An 8,274-nucleotide genomic window follows, 5' to 3' on the forward strand; every position below is an offset into this window, starting at 1 on the left:
CCCACCCCACGCCCTCCGCCGCCTGTCCCGTCCCCAACACCCCACCCCCACCCCCACCCCCACTCCTGCCCCTGGCAGTGGCGCCGGTCTTTCCAGCAGCAGGAACTACATCCAAGGTGTGAATTTCCCTGGCAGGGGCGGGTCCCTTGTTCCCAGGTTTCAGAGCAGGTCATCAGCGCGTGCGCCAGCGTCAACAACCAGAGGCTGCAGCCCCTGCCGGTGCTCAGTGGTGGCAGGTGACACACATGTCCTGAGGCTTCAGAACACAGAGCGGTGCTGGTGACCGAGCTTCCTCCTCCTTCTCTGGCAGTGGCGCTGATCTCTCCAGCAGTGGGGACAGCAACAATAATGCGGATTTTACTGGCAGGAGCTGGGTGCCCTGATTTGAGGTCTCAAAAAGCACACCAGTGGGCGCTGGTGGCCAGAGACTGCAAGGCCAGCAAAAACACTTGTGGCTTAGCCCTTACTCCTCCCCCAGCAGTGGCAGGTGGCACCTGTAACCTGAATCTTCAGGAACCACAGCAAAACCTAAGACCCAGCCCCCAGTCGTGGCACCCCCAAACTCCCCGCCCCCCCCCCCATCAGCAGGGGGGCTGCATACAATAACCCAGGCCCCTGACAGCAACAGCGACGCCTGTGAACCCAGCACCCTGGGCAGGAGTGCTGCCAGCACCCGCAGATAACCGTGGAGCAGCAGCACAGGTGGTGCACAGGGATGCAGCACCCGAGCCCGTAGAAAGCCCACGGAGAGCAAGCGGAGGAACACCACCCACCCCAGCAGAAGTGCTGACGGCCTGGGGACCCCAGCAGCAACACGTGAGACTGCAGCAACAATAAGAGCAGCAAGGCACCAGCAACCTCAGAGGCACAAGTGGCACAAGGAGGGCACTGACAGCGCCTCCAGCAGAGGCAGTGGAGGATGGAAAGTGCAGGCTCTCAAACACAGCCAGAAGCAGCTCAGAACCAAAGTAACCAAAGCTGTACCCACATAAAAAAGGTGGTTACTACCGCAAACGTGTCAGTAGAGGATCAACTCAGCAAACACCAGGAAGAACTAGAGTGATGCCGCGGAACAGGAGGACAGCTCTCCAGAAACAAAAAGGCAAAGGCTTCCAAGCTCTGAGCAAGGAGATAAACAGATAAAATCAGAAAATTGCAGCTCTCTATTAGGAGAGATAAGCAAACAGTTATAGAATAGAGGAAAATGGGAAAGAAAGCATCAAAAATAACTATAACCACTTCAATTTGGTCACAGACTCACAACACAAAAAAGAATAATTTGTAACAACAAAAACACACAAGGGGAAGAGGAAAGCGATGGAACTTGCACAGGCTAATGGAGATAGGCGATCAGAAAATGGACTATCTCATCTGTGAGATCTTTTGTACAAACCTCATGGTAAACACCAAACGAAAAATCACAGAACACCACCAAACTGGAATGGCAGGCAGAAATACAAGGGAAAAGGAACAACGGAAATATAGAACAACTGGGAAACAAAAGATAAAACGGCAGTACTAAGCCCTCATATATCAATAATCACTCTAAAGGGAAATGGATTGAATTCTCCAATCTAAAGACACAGAGTGGGGGCTGGCCCCGTGGCCGAGTGGTTAAGTTCGTGCGCTCCGCTGCAGGCGGCCCAGTGTTTCGTTGGTTCGAATCCTGGGCGCAGACATGACACTGCTCATCAAACCACGCTGAGGCAGCATCCCACATACCACAACTAGAAGGACCCACAACGAAGAATATACAACTATGTACCGGGGGGGCTTTGGGGAGAAAAAGGAAAAAATAAAATCTTTAAAAAAAAAAATTATAAAGACACAGAGTGGTTGGATGGATTAAAAAACAAGACCCCTTGGGGCCAGCCAGGTGGCGCAGTGGTTAAGTGCACACATTCGACTTCTCAGTGGCCTGGGGTTCGCTGGTTCGCATCCCAGATGTGGACATGGCACCGCTTGGCTAAAGCCATGCTGTGGTGGGCGTCCCACGTATAAAGTAGACGAAGATGGGCATGGATGTTAGCTCAGGGCCAGTCTTCCTCAGCAAAAAGAGGAGGATTGGCAGCAGTTAGCTTCCAGCCACCAAAGCAGAACGTGCGAACTTAACCGCCATGCCACTGGGCCAGCCCCATTTTATTTTAGTTTTTTGCTGAGGAAAATTTGCCCTGAGCTAACATCTGCAGACAATCTTCGTCTTTTTGTGTGTGAGCCACTGCCACAGGATGGCGACTGACAGCGAATGGTGTAGGCCCATGCCCAGGAACCAGACCCGGGCTGCCAAAGCAGAGCCCTCCGAACTTAGACACCAGGCTACCAGGACTGGCCCGTCAGTCTCTTATTTTAAAATTTCAACATATTCAAATTTGTGACCTCTGACCGCTAAAGAACATCTGTCACAATAGAAATTAAGTTTTCCATATCTACCTGAAATTCTTCTTTAACAGATTCAAAAATATGTGCACCATGAGTTTGAATTTTTTAGGCAGCAAATTGACACTTCCTCATAAATTTAAAAGTCCTTTGAAACAAAACCTACTCAGATTATGCCTTGTTGGTCTTGTATCATACAACTCACCTAAAGCTAAAGAAAAGAGCCTGCATTGTTTCAAATTTAATCAACTGATCTTTGACATTATTACAAAGATCTTGGACTCTATAGACAATGGTTTGGCAGCTTAATTGAAGATCTTTAAGATTTAGTTTTTAGTCTTTTCCTCATCATTAAAAATTTTTTTCCCACAACTTAAATAAACATCTTATGCAATGTAATGGCTGAAATGAAATATAATCTTACAAAAATAACTAAGTTGTGTTTGAAGGGAGAATGTTTTACACTACTTCAGCTTTTTTATTTTAAATTTAAATTATTTAAAATTAAGTAAAATAAAAAAATTCAGTTCTTCATCTGCATTAATCACATTTCAATGCTCCATGGCAACATGTCAGAGGTGGTTACCATGTTGGGCAGTACAGCTGTGGGGCATTCATTCTTACGCCTTTCCCTTTCCTTACTGCTTTAGCTGCATCATTTCAATGTTGATATGTTGCACTTTTATTATTATCCAAAGTCTTTTTAATTTCCCATGTGGTTTCTCTTTTGATCCATGGTTGTCTATTTCTCTCTCAAATTTTGTCAATTTTTGCTGCTTCTACTTTGGAGCTTTATTATTAGGAACATACACATCTATGATTGTTATGTCTTTTGATGAATTATACCTTTTATTATTATAAAACACTTTTTTTTTTTTTAGGAAGATCAGCCCTGAGCTAACATCTGCTGCCAATCCTCCTCTTTTTGCTGAGGAAGACTGGCCCTGAGCTAACATCCATGCCCATCTTCCTCTACTTTATATGTGGGATGCCTGCCACCTGCCGCAGCATGGCTTGATGAGCGGTGCCATGCCTGCAACTTGGATCTGAACTGGCAGACCCCCAGGCCACCAAAGTGGAACATGGGAACTTAACTGCTGCGTCACTGGGCTGGCCCCAAAACACCACTTTTTCTTTTTTTTTTTGAGGAAGATTAGCCCTGAGCTAACTACTGCTAATCCTCCTCTTTTTGCTGAGGAAGACTGGCCCTGAGCTAACATTTGTGCCCATCTTCCTCTAGTTTATGTGTGGGATGCCTACCACAGCATGGCCTGCCAAGTGGTGCCATGTCCGCACCCAGGATCCGAACCAGCAAACCTGGGCCCTCGAAGCGGAACATGCGAACTTAACGGCTGCGCCACTGGCCAGCCCCTCTAGCCTTCTTATAGTCACTGTCTGCAAGGTATATATTTTTTCTTACTTATACCTTCAACTTATCTATATCTTTAGATTTAAAATGTCTTGCAAACAGCACGTAATTGGGTCATGCTTCCTTATCCACTCTGACAATCTTGCATTTTCATTTGAATGTTTAATCCACTACTAATGTTTAATGTAATTATTGGTATGGTTAGGTCTACTTTTTGCTCTTTATTTTCTGTTTGTCCCGTCTATTTCTTATTCATTCGTTCTTCCTTTCCTGCCTTCTTCTGAATCAATCAAATACTTTTTAAAATTCCATTTTAATTTCCTTGTTAGCTTTTCAGCTATACCTCCTCATGTTATATGTGTAGTGGTTGCTTTAAGGATTACAATATACATCCTTGACTTTTCACAGTCTATTTAGACTTAATTTTGTATCACTTCGTGTAAAATAAAAGAAGCTTGAAAGTGTACAGTTCCCTTTCCTGCCTCCTCCACCTTCATGCTGACATTGTCATATAGATTATCTCTACAGATGCTATAAACCATAAAACATATAGCACATGTTTAATAGACAGGATTTTCTATTATATGCTTACCACTTCTATTACACTTATTGCTTCCTAAATATCAGATCAGAGTTTCTGTCTATCATTTCCCTTTACTCCAAAGTACTTTCTTTAGCATTTCTTATACTGCAGTTCTGTTGGAAACCAATAATTATCTTTGTTTATCTGTAAATGTTTTTATTTTGCCTTAAAAAAAAATTCCCTTTTTTACATCTACGGACAGCTCATCTTTGACAAAGGTGCCAAGAACATACAGTGGAGAAAAGACAGTCTCTTTGATAAATGGTGTTGGGAAAACTGGACAGCCACATGCAAAAGAATGAAAGTAGACCATTATCTCACACCATACACAAAAATAAACTCCAAATGGATCAAAGACTTGAAGGTAAGTCCTGAAACCATAAAACTCCTGGAAGATAACATAGGTAGTACACTCTTTGACACTGAGCTTAAAAGGATGTTTTCGGATACCATGTCTTCTCAGACAAGGGAAACAAAAGAAAAAATAAACAAGTGGGACTTCATCAGACTAAAGAGCTTCTGCAAGACAAAAGAAACTAAGACCAAAACACAAGGACAACCCACCAATTGGGAGAAAATTTTTGAAAATCAGATATCCGGTAAGGGGTTAATCTTCATAATATATAAGGAACTCACACAACTGAAGAACAAAAGACCAAACAGCCCAATCAAAAAATGGGCAGAGGATATGAACAGACATTTTTCCAAAGAAGATATACAGATGGCCAATAAACACATGAAAAGATGTTCAACATCACTAATCATGAGGAAAATGCAAATCAAAACTACATTAAGATACCACCTTACACCTGTTAAAATGGCTGTAATCAGTAAGACTAAAAATAACAAATGTTGGAGAGGGTGTGGAGAAAAGGGAACCCTCATACACTGCAGGTGGGAATGCACACTGATGCAGCCACTATGGAAAACAGTATGGAGATTCCACAAAAACTAAAAATAGAACTACCTTATGACCCAGCTATCCCACCACTGGGTGTCTACCCAAACAACTTGAAATCAACAATCCAAAGTAACATATGTGCCCCTATGTTCATTGCAGCACTATTCGCAATAGCCAAAATGTGGAAGCTATCCAAGTGCCCATCAACTGATGTTGGATAAAGAAGATGTGGTGTATATATACAATTGTATACAATATATACAAAACTCAGCCATAAAAAAAGACAAATTCATCCCATTTGTAACATCATGGAAAGACCTGGAGGGAATTATACTTAGCAAAATAAACCAGACTGAGAAAGACAAACATCAGATGATTTCACTCATACGTGGAATATAAACAAACACCCAGACAAAGAAAACAGTTCAGTGGCTACCAGGGGAAGGGGGCGTGGAGGGTGGGCACAAGGGGTGAAGAGGAGCACCTTTGTGGTGACAGACAAGAAATAATGTACAACTGAAATTTCACAATGATGTAAACTATTATGAACTCAAATAAAAGTTTTTAATTCCCTTTTTTGCATTTTTTATTATGGTAAAATATAAACAAGTCTACTATTTTAACCATTTCCTAAGTGTACAATTCAGTGATATTTTGCCTTTGTTCTTTTTTTTTGAAGTTTTATTTGCTTGAGATTATATATATAGTGTGTGTTTATTCTTGAAAGATATCTTCTCTAGAATTATGCCTTGATGGGTTTTTTTTTTTTCTTTTAATGCTTTAAAGATGTCTTTCCACTGCCGTCTGGCCTCCATTGTTTCTGATGAAGAACAATATTTCCCTGTTTGTAATAGATCATTTTCCTCTGGCTGCTTTGGCGATCTTACCATTACCTTCGGTTTTCAGCAGATTGCCAACAGTGTCCCTGGGTGTGGTTTTCTTTGTGTCTATCCTACTTGAAGTTTGCTGAGCTCCTTGAGTCTCTCCGTGTCTTTCACCAAACTTAGAAACATTCAATCAAGATATCTCCAAATGTTTTTTTTCCGCTCCAATCTCTCTCTCTTCTCTTCCTAGAGCTCCAATTACATGTAAATTAGAGCTTTTGATATTGTCCCACAGGTCACTGAGGTTTTCTTTTCACTTTGTCAACATCATTTTTTTTTTCCTGTTTTCAGATTGGATCATTTCCATCGAACCATCTTCAAGTTTGCTGACGCTTCGTCACCTCAAATTTACTGTTGAGCTGAAATTTTTTTTTCACATATTTTATTTTTTGGTTCTAGAATTTCCATTTGGTTCTTCTTTACAGTCTCTATTTCTCTGTTGAGATTTCATATCTGTTTATTCATTAGGATTGTATTTTCCTTTACTTATTGAGCATAGTTACATTAGTTACTTTAAAATTCCTGCCTGCTAATTCCAATATCTGGGACATCTTAGAATCAGCCTTCATTGATTGATGTTTTTTCTTGAGTATGATTCATACTTTCTTAATTTTTGTATATCTACTAATTTAGGGTTATATCCTGATATTGTGAATGATACATTGTCAAACCTCTGGATTCTGTTATGTTCCTCCAGAGAGCAGGCCGATAATTTGTAGAATTCAGAACTCCCCGTCTGTGGCCGTCTCCTCCCAGACTTCCCTCTCTCACTTTCCAGCTGCTATGGTCACCCTAAGCTCTGTCCTCTATTTTTCAATCAGTAAGACTTGCAGATTTCCATCAGAGTTTTAGTGGTCCCCTGAGGCACTGACCAGGGCCTGCCCTCAGGTGAAAAGCTAAAAAATGAGAAACTCACCCATGCAATTCCTTGCTTCCTAGTGCCAACTCCTCTCTAGTTTCTTAAAAAAGGAATGTTCTAAAAAAATTAAAAATAAATAAAGAGAGAAGAGTATTTAATGTAAGAGTACAGAGGTATCCTGGGGGAACCCAAAGACGAAGTGCCTTAGCCAGGCCTCAGAAACCAACCAAAATCAGGTACTCCATTTCACTGGGACTTCATCTCCATCTCTTGTGTCTCTTCTCTGCCCCTCTGAAGGGCTCCTAGGAACCCCAATTTCCCTCATCAGTCAGTTTTGTTACTGCCTGTTTACTTTTCCTTATTCCCCTCTAGACCATAAATTCCTTGAGCGCAAACCTATGCTTTTATCTATTTTCTCATCCTCATGACTAAGCAGAGTACAGTCAACAGAGCTCACAGGTGGTTAAAAAAAAAAAAAAAGGCAGACAAGTAAACCGACCTTTAATACACAACATAGCAGGTGTTGAAACAGACATTTTCAAGGTGCTCCAGGAGCCAGAGGAAGAAGTACTCACATCTCCACCTGGGCTGTCAGGAAGGCTCAGGAAAGATGCTCCAATGATGTTGCTTGTCCTCTGATTCAGGGATCCAAAAGGACAATCCCATAAAAACCAGAGACTCTCTCAAAGATCCTCCTAACGCTCTGGGTCTCCACCGAAAGGAAGAGAGAACTTCACCCAATGTCTTTCTGAACCATCACTTGAAGGGACAAAGAGAATCATGGAGAAGAGAACTTGGCGATCTGTTTTGCTAACATTTCAGCCATTCAAGATTTCTTTCAGTTCCTCTTTCCCATCTTGGTGTCTTTGAACATTTTTTCCCCTCAGCCTAGACTGTTTTCCTCGCCCTCTTCTCTTTGGCTAACCTTTAAACAGCTTTTAGGTCTCAACTTTAACGTCACTTTCTGGAGAGGAAGGAGGCTCCCTTCTCCCCTAGTCAGGGTAAACCCTATGGCCACACGCTCCCACAGCAGCCTGTACTTCCCCTTTCTGAACACTCACCTCATTGTCCTGCCCCGTGTAAGGGCTGCCTTCCAACAGTCTGTAATCTGTGACAGCAGGGAACACGTCATCTGGTTCCTGCCTATTCCCAGGGCTTGGCACAGAGCCTGGCACCTGGAAGATGCTTAAAAATACTTCTTGCTTCCATTGAATTTCAATAGTTAGTATAACTTCCTCATATGAATGAAAAGAACCAAGGCAAAGAGGTGGGGAAGTGAATTTTCCAACAGTCTCAAGTTAG

The sequence above is a fragment of the Equus przewalskii genome, chromosome 10, assembly GCF_037783145.1.
Source record: "Equus przewalskii isolate Varuska chromosome 10, EquPr2, whole genome shotgun sequence".
Classification (NCBI taxonomy): Eukaryota; Metazoa; Chordata; class Mammalia; order Perissodactyla; family Equidae; genus Equus; species Equus przewalskii.